Here is a 16871-nt window from a genome sequence, read left to right as displayed (position 1 = left end):
CGAGGGCCACAAACAGGCCCGGTTTTAAGGATAACCTTGAAAACCAGGCCTGTTTGCGGCCCTTGAAGACTGGAATTGTGCAGGTCTTGAGTACAGTAAGTAAAAACATTTCTTTATTAATACAAGTTAAAACATGCAACATCTCCTTTATTAAAGTACAGAAAGTCAAAACATGTACAGCACAACGGTATGGTGTTAGTAAAAAAAATCTTTATTCATAAAATTTAAAACACGCAACATCTCCTTTATTAAAGTACAGAAAGTCAAAACATATACAGTAGGATTGTGTACAGAACAGTCAGTCAGACCTGCACAACTCCAGTCCTCGAGGGCCGCAAACAGGCCCAGTTTTAAGGATAACCATGAAAACCGAGCCTGTTTGCGGCCCTCGAGGACTGGAATTGTGCAGGTCTTGTGTACAGTAAGTAAAAACATTTCTTTATTAATACAAGTTAAAACACGCAACATCTCTTTTATTAAAGTACAGAAAGTCAAAACATGTACAGCACAACAGTATGGTGTTAGTAAAAAAAATTCTTTATTCATAAAATTTAATACACGCAACATCTCCTTTATTAAAGTATAGAAAGTCAAAACATTTACAGTAGGATGGTGTACAGAACAGTCAGTCAGGCCTGCACAACTCCAGTCCTCGAGGGCCGCAAACAGGCCCGGTTTTATCCTGAAAACCAGACCTGTTTACGGCCCTCGAGGACTGGAATTGTGTAGGTCTTGTGTACAGTAAGTAAAAACATTTCTTTATTAATACAAGTTAAAACAAGCAACAAGTAAAAAAATAAACAACAGTTGAAAGTGACGCAAATTCGATCCCCACCAGATTGTCCTTCCAGGGCCGATGCCTTGTATGGTGCAAAATGCCATTAATGGAGTCTCGAACGATTTTCATTAAAGGATCTGAAATTGAAAAATAGCGCCGCAATTCCTCCACCATAGTCCTTCTTAAATTTTCAGGAAGCACCCTTTTTTCGCGATTTCCTTCGTAGTTGACATTTTTGGCCCACCCGCAGTACACCAAGTAGGACACGTGGTGCTTAAAAATTAACATGCCATACTTCTGGGGTAAACCAGCACTCATCACCCTATACTTCTCCCTGAGTGCCAGTGGCAGCTCGCGCAGGATGATGTCGGGCACCGTATCGATGCAAGCGTAGTATGTAGGTTGGGTTCTGGGAGCAGGTGTGCTTCTGGGAGTGGGTGTGCTTGTGGCGGCGGGCGAGGGTAGGTTGTCTGGGAGTAAGCTTTCTTCTGTCTTGGTCGCTGTGTTGTCTCCTGGTGTGGTCTTGACGGGGTTGTCATGTTATCCTCCTCCTCAACGGCATACATGTACACAAATTCTTCTGGTGGAGGGGGTGCGCTTGGTGTTGGAAGGTGGTCGAAAGTCCCATTCATCACATCCATGCCACCCTCCTGCTCCGGCGTCAGAGATACAGGGGCATGAACACCGAGCAAATTATGTATCCCCGCTATGTCAGTCTCTATCTTCTCCATCCGTCGATCCATCTTCTCCATCCGTTGATTCATCTTCTCCATCCATTGATCCATATTTAGCATGGTCTCTAAAAGCAGATCTATCTTTACCAGCACAGTAGAGTTCCCAGGGATATCCACACTTAACCCATTCAGCATGCGGTCTAACGAGCTGGTTCTTGTTCAAATTGTGCTGTGGACATCTGGGTGGATGGGTGCTATGGAGTATGAGACGGGGGTTCCCTGGAGAGAAGCGGCAGCATCGTCGAAGAGGGATGGAGAAAGTGACCTGTGGATTTCTGGGCGAGAAGCAGCAGAGTCGTCTAAGCGTAATGGAGAAAGTGACCCGTGGATTTCAGGGAGACCAGCGGCAGTGTCGTCCAAGAGTAGTGGAGAAGATGGGCTGTGGATTTCCGGGAGAGCAGCGGCGGAGTCGTCGAAGCGTAATCGAGGAAGTGGCCTGCGGGTTCGATGGGTTGGCTGCCATTTGTTTTGCCTTGAGTGTACATCACCAAATTTCTTCTTGACATAATAAGGCTTACGTGTATTAAAACCCTTAGCCTTTGGGGTCAGCAGAAAGTTTTCTTTATTAGCCTTAGCCTGTCGCTTTGGCCTTGGTTTGGAAACGGCTGCCGCCTTTCGCTTTTTCTGTGTGATAGGCACGGCAGAGGCAAGTGGCTTCTTGTGTCCGTAGAATCGGGGTTGATCCATGGAAGCAGATGGCACAATGCAGTATCTGGGCAAGGGCAAGTTCAGATACAGATCATCGAGTGGTGGGCTACTGTATGCAAAGTGTGTAACCTTTTATGCATGGCGACGAGGTACAGGTGTTAAAAGTGGGCATACTCTAATGTGAGTCATTAACGTATAAATACACCATCCATTTTGTGGATTCACTGCACATTGAATACACAGACTAAACATCGAATATACATTCTTGTGCTTATATTTCTTTCTACTCGCAGCAATGCCTGTTAAAAAGATTTCAAAGGATCTCAGCATGAGAATTAAGGAGATGTACATGAGCGAACAACGAATTGCAGATATCCAACGCTGGTTAGCTGCTTCTGGCCTCGTTGTGCCATCAACCACCGTCTGCTATCATGCACACGGAAAAACCAAACAACGCACGTGGACACCAACGGTAACTAACGCGTAAGTTTATTTATATAACTATATAATACAGTATATCTATTATTATTTATATTGCTTCATATTAATAGAACTATATAGTATAGATCTATCTAATTTTATAGTTATTTCGGTATATTTATATAACTACAGCATATAATACAGTATATCTATTATTGTTTATATTGCTGCATTTTAATAGGACTATATAGTATAGATCTATCTAATTTTATAGTTATTTCGGTATATTTATATAACTACAGTATATAATACAGTATATCTATTATTGTTTATATTGCTGCATATTAATAGAACTATATACACTGGCGACACACTTTATTCGAGCTTGGCTAGTCCCACGAATTCGGGTATACCCGGGTGTATTGAGGTATGTGACTGTTTTCTGCCCGAGTGCATTGAGGTATTTTCCAGCAAGGGATTGAAGCATTTTATTCCCGCTGGCTGCAATACTGCACAGTATATATATATATACTGCATTACAATTCATGAATTTATGCCATCTGGTAGACACGCGAAGCATTGCAGCCTATTAAATCCTAATCATTATCATTTAACAGATCAGCCGCCCGTCAGCCAGGCATGAACCCAGGCTGGGAAGGCAAACACAATGGGGCTTGTCAGAGGTGAGGAGCGGCGCATTCCAGGTATCTGCCAGGTACATACCGGGTATTTGCTCGAATAAAGTGTGTCGGTGCAGTAGTATAGATCTATCTAATTTTATAGTTATTTCGGTATATTTATATAACTATAGTATATAATACAGTATATCTATTATTGTTTATATTGCTGCATATTAATAGAACTATATAGTATAGATCTATCTAATTTTATAGTTATTTCGGTATATTTATATAACTACAGTATATAATACAGTATATCTATTATTGTTTATATTGCTGCATATTAATAGGACTATATAGTATAGATCTATCTAATTTTATACTATTTTTACTGTAAATGATGTGCTGTACTTATGGCCTACTGCACTGTAACTTACCGGATTGTTGTTTTTCTGTACACTGTAGGGAGACAACTCTTCTGGTCGACAAAATAAGTGAAGAGAATGATGAGAAGAGTGCCTTAAGGGTCAAAAACACTCTGCAGCAAAATCACAATCTCACTGTATCCGAGACCAGCATAAAAAAGATGAGACACAGAATTGGATGGAAATATGGACGTGTGAGGTTAGTACTGGACAGTACAGGAGGTTATAGTGTTGTTTAAGAAACTGTACTGTACCTATAAAAGTATTCCTTGTCATTACAGAGCGTGCCCTATGATAAGGGATGTTAACAAGATCAAGAGAGTGGTCCAGGCCCAGGCATGGATCGACAGTGGAGAAACTTTCCAGGATTGCATCTTCACTGACGAGTCTACTGTATCGCTGGAGAGATTTGCCACCTTTGCATTCCACAAAAAAGGTCGCATATCTATGAAGCCGCGTCCAAACCACCCAGTGAAGATGCATGTGTGGGGTGCCATCTCTAGGCGTGGACCAGGATGCATCGTCATCTTTGAAGGTAAAATAAGTCACACGCTTTTGCTTTATGCACTGTACTGTTCTAGTGTGCAGTTTTTTGAGCACTTTTCTTTTCTTGTTATAGGAATCATGAACAAAGCTTTTTTCCAAGAGCAAATTGTGCCTGAGATTGTGGAATACATCACACGTGAGTTCCCAGATAGTCACCGTTTCTACCAGGACAACGATCCGAAGCACACCGAGTCAACAGCGCATATTCTTGAGCGCGGTATCATCTGGGTGAAGACGCCAGCGGAGTAAGTGCGGTAATCGTGTCTCATTTTTTCTCACTGTTTTTACGGTGTACTGTATCTTTTTAACTAATTGTCCTTTTTTTCTCCCTCCAATGACAGATCGCCAGACTTCAATCCTATCGAAATAGTCTGGCATCAGCTGAAGGATCATGTCCGAAAAATCGTGAAACTCTCCAAAAAGGATGAGTTGGCGCAAGGCATAATGAGTTTTTGGAACGATGTGCTCACCGTGGAACGATGCAATAAATATATTGACTACATTGCGACTGTGTTTCCCATTGTGATTACGTGTAATGTGCAAGCATCAGGAAGGTAGTATGGTATAGTACTCTACTGTAGTATGGTAAGTACAGGCACACCAAGTACAGTACTGTATGATACAGGTAAGTATGGCACAGATTTTTTCTTTCCTGAGAGAACAGCACTAGCCATCTGGTTACATAGTATTTAAAAGTAGTCACAGTATACAGTAGTTCCAGTATAGACTTGTTTGACAGTACTAACTGCATACTGTAGTCCAATATGGAGTAGCTATACAGTACACAATGCCATAATATGCACCTAACTGCACAATTTTTTTCTTTCCTGAGAGAGCTGCACTAGCCATCTGGTTGCAAAGTATTTAACAGAAGTTACAGTATACAATAGTTCCAGTATAGACTAGTTTGATAGTACTATACAGCACACAATGCCATAATACAGTATGCACATAACTGCACTAATTTTCTGTTTTCTTGTCTTTACAGAAAAAAAGGTGGACTGGGGGAGAGGGGGGGTATCATGTGTAAAGTTTGGGAACTGTTTGTACAGTTAAGTGTATCTAAACTGCAGTCATGATTTACACCAAACCTCCCCTCTCTCAATGAACTACTGTACACAGAATGAGGAAGAAGATAAAGACGGAAAAAATTATTATTTTTATTAATTAATTTTTAATTATTTATTAAATTATTATTAATTATTTAATTATTATTAGTTAATATTATTATCAATGTGCATTATTCATGATTATCCACCGGCCCTCAATTTTAATTTGACAGAAGAACTGAATAAAGACTACATTTTGTATTATTCATGATTATTTGTATATTTGTATTTTTTGTTCCTGATAAAATAAAATAAATATTTCTTTACATTCATGCTAATCATAATCATTGACCCCCCCCCCCCCTCCCCATTCACCAAAGAAATAGAAAGAATGACAAAAAGTGGTAACTTACTGCAGGAAAAACATGAATTAGATTTTGGGTTTTTTAACTCTCAATTTCACAGAGCTGTGCAAATCAGATTTACATATCAAATTCGAGAAGGGATTATCACAAGTGTTACCGTAAACAAAGCCTCAAAGGGTTGGGGGGGTGGATGGGTGAGTCAATGGGTGAGTCATGCGCAGTAATCATCAGCTAGCTCCTTTCCCAAAGAGGATTACAGAGAGGTGACTCAAAGCCAACAATAGGAAAATTAATGAATGGTTTTCAGGATTACATGCAGGCGCAGAGAGGTGATGATCAGCTAGGGACGATTAAAAGCAAAAAGACAAGCTTTAGAAACTGAATTTTTCTGGAGAGGTGTCGATAAGAGGTTCAAATCCTTGAGCGAGCCTTGTGTGTGTGCGTGGGGGAGGGGGGTACAGGGTACAGCCGCATGAAGGATTAGCTGTACTGTAGTTCAAAGACATGACATATTTTCAACAGACAGGTTATCATAATAATGTGATCCCCACACCCCAAATACAGAAAAAGCACACACATCAACCATGTGCAGTCAAACGCACAGTGTCGCAGTCCAAAGCTACAGCACAGATTGAATATTGTGATATCAAGATGGTTTAGGCAAGCTTGTGGAGAAAATAAAAATAAAAAATGACGAGAAAAAAAATAATATTTTTTTTTTGGTCACTCACTCTTGAACTTCGCAAGCAAGCAGTGGTGAAGTTAAAGACGCATGCGCAGTAATCATCAGCTATGTAGCTCCCATCCCAAAGAGGATTACACGCAGGCACAGAGAGGTGATGCTCAGCTAGGGACGATTAAAAGCACAATGACAAGCTTTAGAAACGGAATGGTTTTGGAGAGGTGTTGATAAGAGGTTCAAATCCTTGAGCAAGCCTTGTGTGTGTGCGTGGGGGAGGGGGGTACAGGGTACAGCCGCATGAAGGATTAGCTGCACTGTAGTTCAAAGACATGACATATTTTCAACAGACAGGTCACCATAATAATTTGATCCCCACACCCCAAATACAGAAAAAGCACACAAATCAACCATGTGCAGTCAAACGCACAGTGTCGCAGTCCAAAGCTACAGCACAGATTGAATATCGTAATATCAAGATGGTTTAGGCAAGCTTGTTGAGAAAATAAAAAATGACGAGAACATTTTTTTTTTTTTTGGTCACTCACTCTTGAACTTCGCAAGCAAGCAGTGGTGAAGTTAAAGACGCATGCGCAGTAATCGTCAGCTATCAAGCAGGAATGTGATTGAAACCTGAAGGACACATATTCAAAGGAATGGTGTGGGAGAGGTGTACTGTACTGTAAATAAGATAAGAAGTTGAATTACTGCAGTGCAGTAAATTAGCCTGTGTGTGTGCGGGGGCGAGCAAGGGGAGAGCCCTGTATACTGCACCGACACACTTTATTCGAGCAAATACCCGGTATGTACCTGGCAGATACCTGGAATGCGCCACTCCTCACCTCTGACAAGCCCCGTTGCATTTGCCTTCCCAGCCTGGGTTCATGCCTGGCTGATGGGCGGCTGATCTGTTAAATGATAATGATTAGGATTTAATAGGCTGCAATGCTTCACGTGTCTACCAGATGGCATAAATTCATGAATTGTAATGCAGTATATATATATATACTGTGCAGTATTGCAGCCAGCGGGAATAAAATGCTTCAATCCCTGCCTGGAAAATAACTCAATGCACTCGGGCAGAAAACAGTCACAAACCTCAATACACCCGGGTATACCCGAATTCGTGGGACTAGCCAAGCTCGAATAAAGTGTGTCGCCAGTGTATGCCGAAATGTGATACTGTTACAGTACACGCCTATGCATTTCAACAATGTTCAAATGAGACATACAGCACTGCACATGCATGTATAAATATGCAAATTTACAATTACTGCGCCCGCACACGCAGACTGTGTACTGACGTAGGTTGCACTGCTAAAGTATTAGACTATGAAGACAACAGCTTGCGAACGACCCCCTGAGTTTTTAGACAGTATTGCAGTATTGCAGACAGCGCTAATAAAATGCTAATATTACGAGCGCTAAAATACCGCAACATATTCCGGAAAAAAAAAACCATACTGCATCTGCCCGCGATTATCAGAGTTGCGCCGCTACGGCTGCACTAGGATAAAGGCGGCCGCAGCAGTACCATTAAGTCTAAAGTCACTCTGCCTAGGCAAAGAGCCTACAAATATGGTTAAGCAGAGCCACTCAAGACCAACTACATGCATATGTTATATCTAGGATACTCTCAGTAGTCCTATTAAGAGTAAACAGGTCTAGACCAACGACCAGTGGTTTATACACAATGTCAGTATACACACCAGTCACGTCCTTATCCAGTGAGTGACCCTTGTGTGTTTACCTTGAGCTTTGATATATCCTATGCTCTAACCGGGGCTGCTAACATAGTGTACACTTCTGATCCTGATTCAAGCATATTCTCTCTGGGGTATTTAACCCCTTCCTTTACACAATATAATAACTATACCTTGTCCCACCTATCTACTATTGATCTGATCCGGATTTGCACATAAGACAGACTTCGGTGTTTAACAACAGTCATCACTATTTGACACAAGAGGGTGTATTTTACATTTTTATTATCCTATTAGGATTCTTCATGTATACCCCTAGACACACTGGTATATGATTAGAATTTCCATTGCCATGTGAGTGGTCTCTTGCAGATGGGATGATTTCCTATCTGTAGTAACATCACACTGACCACTATTAAGGTCTGATTCCTCCCTTCATACCTATGTTTGGGGGAACCTTATTTATATCATATTAGATGTTGTGTTATTTGTTTGTTGTGTCAGTCAGTCCAACTTTATTTTATCATTTCATTATTTAATAAAGATTATTTTTAATGATGTCATCATTACACAACTAGGAGTGCTAACATAGGGGCCTTTTCTCATCCTCTCTTGTTCTCCAACAAGGATTAGTTCACTTTCTATTGCAACCCTTTTATCATTATCCATTTTTGCTAATTTGATTGCCCTTTTGCAACTTTTGTTAAATTCCTTATAATTCTGATATTATGCCTCCATCCCTTCTGACTTTTAGAATCTAAAAGCATGCTCTTCTTTTCCATTTCCTCCCATAACTGTTTATTTAGTCACATTGGTTTAGTCTTGTTTCTTTTATATTTATTTTCGAAGGGTATACACTGATTAGTGTACTTTTCTAACAATGTTTTAAAGACTGTCCATTTATCTTCCACATTTTTCTCTGCAAAAACAGTTTCCTGGTGTATTACTTGTAGATTAGTCCTCAGTTCATTCAAATCTGCCTTTCTAAAGTTTAAAGTCTTTGTTGAAACCAAGTAATAGGGTTTTAGATTTTTTATTTCAAATGAGACCATGTTTTGATCACTGTTACTCAAATGTTCCGGGACTTGGATATTTGTTATTACTTCTACATTGTTTGATATGATCAAATCCAGTATTGCCCATCTCCTGGTTGGTTCCTCAATAATTTGAGTCATGTAATTGTCTTTAAGCACCCCTAAAAACCTGTTTCCTTTCTTTGCAATGCTAATCTCATTGCCCCAGTCTACGTCTGGAAAATTAAAATCACCCATTATGCACATATGAACTAGTTTAATGCCTTCTCCACTTGCAAAAGTATTATGGCTTCCTCAATCTCACATACTGTATGTAGCTTATCCCTACAAACATTTTCTTTGAACTTTAACCCCACTGTTAAATTCTATCCACGAGGTCTCAACATCTGCATCATTCCCTTCATAAACATATTCCCTTATGATAGGTTTTAGATCCGGTTTAATTAAAAATAATAAAAATTTGTTCTTATATACCGCTGCTAGTTTTACGTAGCACTTTACAAAGACAATTAGCAAACACAGACCCTGCCGTAGAGCTCATTATCAATGTTTTTGCAGCCTGAGGTACAGGGAGATAAAGTGAGTTGCCCCAGGACACAAGGAGCTGACACTGGGAATGGAACCAGGTTCCTCTGCTTCAAACTCAGTGCCAGTCTTTACTCACTGAGCAAATCCTTCTCCCATAACATAACATATTTACATACTCCACCTCCTCTTCTATTTGCTCGATCCTTCCGAAAAATGGAATAACCATCTACATGAACTACCCAGTCATGAGTTTCATTCCACCATGTTTCAGTAATGCCTATGATATATATGTATGTATGTCTTTATTTATATAGCGCCATTAATGTACATAGAGCTTCACAGTAGTAATACACGTGACAATAATACAAATAACATTGTCACGGGAGACCAGGTTTCTTAACACCTTTTTATAACCGGGATCATTGATTGAGCAAAACAAGATGCTAAATTAAATGATAATTTATTTCTTATAGCAGGCAAACACACAATGCTACAAAATACAAGTTCAACACACTAACTGGGAATGGGGCTAACGAATAAATCCATTTCCGGACCGAAATTCCTTCAGATTACCTTTTTAGAGCACTTTCCAATGACCGGCAGTTACTCGCAAAAGTCCTCTAACTGATTTCGGCATGCAATGCCGACCACGACCGCTACCGCTACGTTCTAAAAAGCTGGACTTAGAAACTTTTCTGACTTGAAAATACTTGAAGCCCTCTCACGTCTATTCAGTTCTGTGCATCTTTGAATTTGCAGCTGTTGGTTTGGTGCTTGTAATCTGCGATCCTGATTGGCTGCAAGGATTCTTATGGGTTTCTGACTTCAATTCACAAACCTCTACAGCCTATCAGAGCGTGGGAATTCCCCAGCCAGCCAATCAACAATTTGCCGGGTTGTAAAGCCGGGAGAGCACCTTTTCTCAGTCTGCCAATGGGGTATGCGCCAACCTGGCACCTCTTCCTCTTTGCATACTGAGCCCACCCACTGTCCAGGCTCCACAGAGTCTGGGGTTTGGCAAATGGTCGCTGGATCGCCTTGTGTTAGCCAAGGACGTGGGTACTCAAGTATAACTGCAGTACTCCTGTTCTAACACCTTGGCATCCCTGAGGCTTTCAAGTACGGATTCTACACAAACAGAGAGGCACCAAACTTGGTCACCATCTGGGCTGGCCAGAATCCCGGACTTTAGAAAATCCCTCAGTTCATATACAGGCTAACATTATATATAGAAACAACAGAGGGATAGGGAGTGATCACAAGACCATACCAATTGAATAATGTAGTCAAATATTTAAGTGAGGTAATCAAAAAGATGGGTGCAAACTGTGAACTGAAAAGTGAATCAGAAAGGGGGGAAGGGAAACACAAAATGAGTGTGTACCCTAAAAGAATTCACTTATATGCACACCAAACTAGTGTAAAAATTAACTTTTAATAAATTACTTAAAACATATATTACCAAAGTAATGTGTAATGTGGATTAAAAATGTATTAAATCAGAAATATATGGCATCCATGTCTTTGATTAATGAATCGTGCTATCCCAGATGTCCACTTGATATTAGAGGGATACAAAAGACAGGGGATGCTAGGAGTCAGGGTGTTAACCCCTCTGGAGCAACGATGAGACCCAGTAGTGAGAATATATATAGTTGTTCATAAGTAAGTGGCCAACAAATTGAGCTTCCTTGCTAGATGGACCAGCACTGCACACTGCAAGGAGGCTTTAGTGTGTTAAAGTACAAAGTGCCTGGGCAGTAAAGCTAGCACATACAGTGTAGTGAAAATACAAACACTGCAACATGAATCCACCAGACACAGCAGTGCTGGGGTGAATAGCACAGAAATAACTGGGAAAACACCTCTCATAGAGTGCAAGGAAGGCAGGCACACAAACAGTGGAATTGAATAAATAAACGACTAGCTGCTAGGGTCTGCAAAGTTAGAACCAGGAGACTACAGACACTACATTAAAACAGCTCCAAGTAGGAGACTGACAACATTGCGCGTCCAACGCGCGTTTCCCTCCAGCAAAGGAGCTTCTTCAGGGACAAATTTTACTGGGGGAGAGAGGTCTGAACCCTTTTATACCCCTTCAATACCCTAATTACAAAATCAATTGCTATCAGCTGTTTGCACATGCGCACTGATCACACTCACAGACTGACTCATCAAAGTACTCAAACTCCAATAAATGAATTATCAAAGAAAGTCCCATTGTTTGTACCTTTATTTATGCATATTCACCTCATAAACCGGCTGTTCGTAGAGATTTAAAGGCCATAAACCGTGATCGCCATATCCAGTGTCTACTGCACATTTGCAGGGACTTAGACTGTATTTTGATTCTAGTCCGTGCGTATCGCGCATGCGCGGGGACTTAGATATATTTCCATTCTTTTTCGTCTCCATTGTGCATGCGCGAGAACATAGAGAACGTTTCTATATTTGTGCCATTACATTGCGCATTCTATCGTGCCACCGCGCATGCGCAAAAACTTAGAATTATGTACGATCTACTCTCCGTCATGGTGCGCATGCGTTGGGACTTAGAAATAATTCCGGAAAAAAACATTTTTCCTCATGGAGCGCTAGCGCGAACTGCGCATGCGTGAAAACTTAGAGTTTATTGCAACGATTTTTGTGTATTGCGCATGCGCGGACACTTAGAAATTTTTCCGATTCCTGGTAATTTGTACTGCGCATGCTCAAGGACTTAGAAATTATGTCGTAAACTGCCCAAATATGATGCTAGTACATGGGAGTTCAAGATTCCTCAGGGGAGAAGGATGTACATGGAGTAAATTATGATTGGGCACATACAAAGGGTACTGAGTGTAGATTGAGGATAAGGGTGTACAGAACCTGTATTTCACATATTGTGTTGGTTGACAATGCAAATAAAATTATTTGCAGTCCCCCATGTGTGTAAAACACAATGTGTCAACTTTCAATGCAGTGTTGGATAAATCAATTAAACAATTTGAAAAAGTATGACTGTATATGTGTCAATAATTTATTATCTCTGCTCGTTATATATAACACATATACACACATTACACAGATACTAAACCCACTGCTGGGTTTAGAACTTAAGTATTATAGTCACTAGTCTAAATAATAATAATAATACTATAATCTATTTATTTTTTCAATACCGAGGCTGGAAATTGTCGTGGTGGACAATGAAATTGACATAACTGGATATCGGAGAGACAAGTAAAATGTATATACATAATGTGAATAGATGGCAGGGTACATATGTTCGACCAAATAGTCCCTTGCTTAAATGAAGGGCGTAAAGGTGAACCCCTCATTAAGACCGTTGGGGCTCCTAGTTTTTAGCTTGTAAATCCATTCTGCTTCGATACGAAGCAGGGATTGGTCAGTGTTACCACCTCTCATGGGACATTTCAACTGATAAATGCCCATGAATTTGATGGCATTAATGTCGCCGTCATGACATTGTGTGACATGTCTAGCCACGGATGTCTCAGCAGAGTGTTTGATGGAATTAATGTGTTCAAGAACACGTCTGCGTAGCTGTCTGGTCGTCTTACCAACGTATCTCTTACCACAATTGCATGTGATAAGATAGATAACGTTGGTAGTGCGGCAATTAATAAAACTATCCACACGGAATTGTGAAGTATTGTCATGATTGGCGAATGTTTTGCCAACATTGATGTATCTGCACACTTTACATCCCTGGCAGCGGTACATGCCTTTCACGGGACTCAACCAAGTAGTGGTCCTTGCCCGCTGGAAGTGGCTGTTCACTAGAGAATCCCGTAGGTTCCTAGACCGCCTGCTGGTAATAATGGGTCTAGGGCCTATGACTTTCGCCAGGTCGTCATCTGCCTGAAGAAGATGCCAATGTCTAGCAAAGATCTGTTTAATGGCCCACCATCTTTTATTAAAGGTGCCAATGACTCTGATTGTTTTGTCCTGTGCCTTCTCCTTATTGCTGGACAGGAGTGAGGCCCTATCACTGTGTAGTGCCCGATGGTAAGCCTTATTCAATGTTTTGATGCTGTAACCACGGTTGAGGAACCTGGATCGAAGTTCTTTAGATTGAGTGGTAAATTTTTCGATCGTAGAGCAGTTACGCCGGAGACGGAGGTACTGCCCTATTGGAATGCCCGCTACCAAACTCCTGGGATGCTGGCTCTGTGCCAGTAACAAGCTGTTGGTTGCTGTGCTTTTCCTAAACACCTTAGTTTGTATGTTGCACTCATGATCAACATAGATGTTCAAATCTAAGAATGTTATTGAGGTGGTACTCAGCACGGTGGTAAGCCTCAGGTTAAGCTTGTTTGTATTCAGCTTCTCAACAAATTCGTGCAACAGTTGACTGGTTCCTTCCCAGAGTAGCAGGATATCATCTATGTACCTGATCCACATAGAAATGTGGTCAGTGTACATACAGAGTTCCTCATTAAAAACGTGGGTACGCTCCCACCAGCCCAGGTACAGATTGGCATACGTTGGTGCACAAGCTGTGCCCATTGCCGTACCTTGGGTCTGGTGGTAATACAGCCCATCGAAAACAAAGTAATTGTGTGTTAAGACGTAGTTCAGTAGGTCTAACACAAATGAGTTGTGTCTATTGAACCTACGGTCCCTAGTTGTTAGAAAATGTCTGACAGCAGTAAGACCATTCTTGTGGATGATGGAAGTATATAACGATTCAACATCTAAACTCACAAGGATGGTCTGAGAAGTAACATGGATGCCATCCAGTCTCTTTAGTGTGTCTTTCGTATCCTGAACATACGATGGGAGACTGATGACAAAATCCCTCAGGACCTTATCCAGATATATGCTACTGCCTTCGGACAGACAATTGTTGCCCGAGACAATTGGGCGACCAGGAGGGGACTGTAGGCGTTTATGTACCTTAGGTAGGGTATAAAACGTCGCCACAGTAGGTGACTTGCGGTACATAAAATCAAACTCACTTCGGCTTATCATGTCTGCGTCAAGGGCATCCTGTAAGATGTTCAGCAGTTCTAATTTATATTCGGATGTGGGACTACGTTCCAGGATCTCATAGCAATCTTTGTCATTGAGAAGTCTCATGTTCTCCTTAACATAGGCTTCAGTATCTAATATAACAATGTTACCACCTTTGTCAGATGGTTTGATGGTGTAGGCCTTGTTAGACATAAGATCTCTTAGGCCAGTTCTTTCCTCAAATGTGAGGTTATTATCAGACTTATAGTGTTTTGGTTCGGCTTCAAGGTCCCTAGTGACACAGCCAACAAATAATTCAACAGCCGGACAGATGGTAATGGGTGGTGTAAAGTGGCTCTTGGTCTTAAGGTGAGTTAAAGGACCAGTTATGTCACTATCAGGTACAGTGTTTTGGTCAAACAACTGACAGAGATCCTCAACATCTTGTCTTTCCTGTACAGTCATTCCATCTGTGAGTGCATTTGGGTTATTGGCAATGCGCTTGGAATGGAATTTATGTAGCAATAGCCTTCTGCCAAAGAGTTTCAGATCCTTCACCCACTCGAATAGATTGAAGTCCGAAGTGGGTGAAAAGGATAGTCCCTTCCTTAACAGATTGAGTTGACTGTCACTAAAGGAATGATTGGACAGATTGAAAACATGCAGGGCATCATTGTCTATACAGTTGTTAGTCATTGGGTGGGTGCATTGGGATTTTTCTTTGTTCTTAAATACCTTTTTTCCTCTCCTGGCTTTGTGTTTTGGAGGGCCTGCGCTAAAAAACCCACCTGGGTATCTTTAGTGGCCTTTCTACCTCTACCTTTGTTAGAACCCTTAGATCTGGTGCCCTTTTGTTCATTATCAGAGGCATCTGTCTCTGATGAAGAATAATCAGAATAAGTGCCTCTTCTTCTAGACCTAATAGGGTATCTGTAGACTGTACCCTGCTCGTAATCATTGGTGTCACGTAAATATTTAGTGTGTTTTCTATCCTTCAACTCTTGTCTAAACTTGATCATATTAGTTTCCAGTTTTTTCTCCATCTCCTCAAATTCCTGTAGTTGATTATATTTACTGAGGTCCTTAAGGTTGACATCAAGGTCTTTATTGGTCACATCTAACCTTGACTTCTCATGGTCAATGAGGAGATTCATAAGCTCATTAGAGCATCTGGACAAAGTATCTTCCCACTCTTTAATAAAATCCTGAGAAGTAATGTGATAAGCAGGACTTAATTTCAATCTAAGTCCTCTGGGGATCATATTCGAGTCCAGGTAACTTTGTAGACTTGTGAAGAAGTCCATGACCATGAGAAGTTCACCCCTTCTCCTCCCCCCATCCCTCTATTTCGTAATCAAATAATTAACAGATAATATAAATAACAGGTCATGGGAATAAGTGCTTCAGACATAAAAGTAACATTAAGGAAGAGTCCCTGCCCCGAGGAGCTTACAGTCTAAGTGTTAGGTAGGTAGAACGTACAGAGACAGTAGGAGAGAGTTCTGGTAAGTGCGTCTGCAGGGGGCCAAGCTTTATGTATCGTGTTCAGAATATCCACAGTGCTATTCATATGCTTCTTTAAGCAAGTGTGTCTTAAAGTGGGTCTTAAAGGTGGATAGAGAGGGTGCTAGTCAGGTATTGAGGGGAATGGCATTCCAGATGTCTGGGACAGTCAGTGAGAAAGGTTTAAGGCAGGTAGAGAAAAGACATCCTTGAGCGGAAAGCAAGAGTCAGGATGGTGCATAGCGAGAAATTAGGGCTGATATGTATGAAGGTACGGAAGAGTGTAAAGCTTTAAAAGTGAGGAGGAGAATTGAATGTGTGATATGGGATTTGATAGGAAGCCAGGAGAGGGATTTCAGCAAGGGAGGCGCTGAGACAGATTTAGGAAAGGGTAGAGTTATTTTGGCAGCAGCGTTTAGGATAGATTGTAGGGGATGGAAAGGAATAGGGGAGAGCAAATGTGATATAAAAACAAAGATACAACACTTATTAGTATAGACTTGTATCAACCCAAAACAGCTAGATAGCTCTGGTAAAACATGCAATCTGCAAGCACTAGTGTTGGGATGTGCAAAGGTGAAAACAATACACCAACATGCCCCAGTGGACCGTACACCAACACTGTAATATCAGATATAAATATATATGGTATAAACTCACACAGCCATGTGTAAGTCTGTTCTTAAAAAGGTATCTTTAGCACAGGATCTGACCATCACGTCCCTCTCTGAAGGACCCTCGTGGTACTACAGGTGCCAATATGAATGAAGATATCCAACTGATGTAGTAAAAACACAGAATTTATTACTTAAAAAATGAGAGCAGAGACTGCAACTATTCTAACACAAACCAGTGGCAATAGCCAAAAAGACCCAGGTAC

This window comes from Ascaphus truei, chromosome 20 (assembly GCF_040206685.1).
Source record: "Ascaphus truei isolate aAscTru1 chromosome 20, aAscTru1.hap1, whole genome shotgun sequence".
Classification (NCBI taxonomy): Eukaryota; Metazoa; Chordata; class Amphibia; order Anura; family Ascaphidae; genus Ascaphus; species Ascaphus truei.
This window is presented reverse-complemented; position numbering follows the sequence as displayed.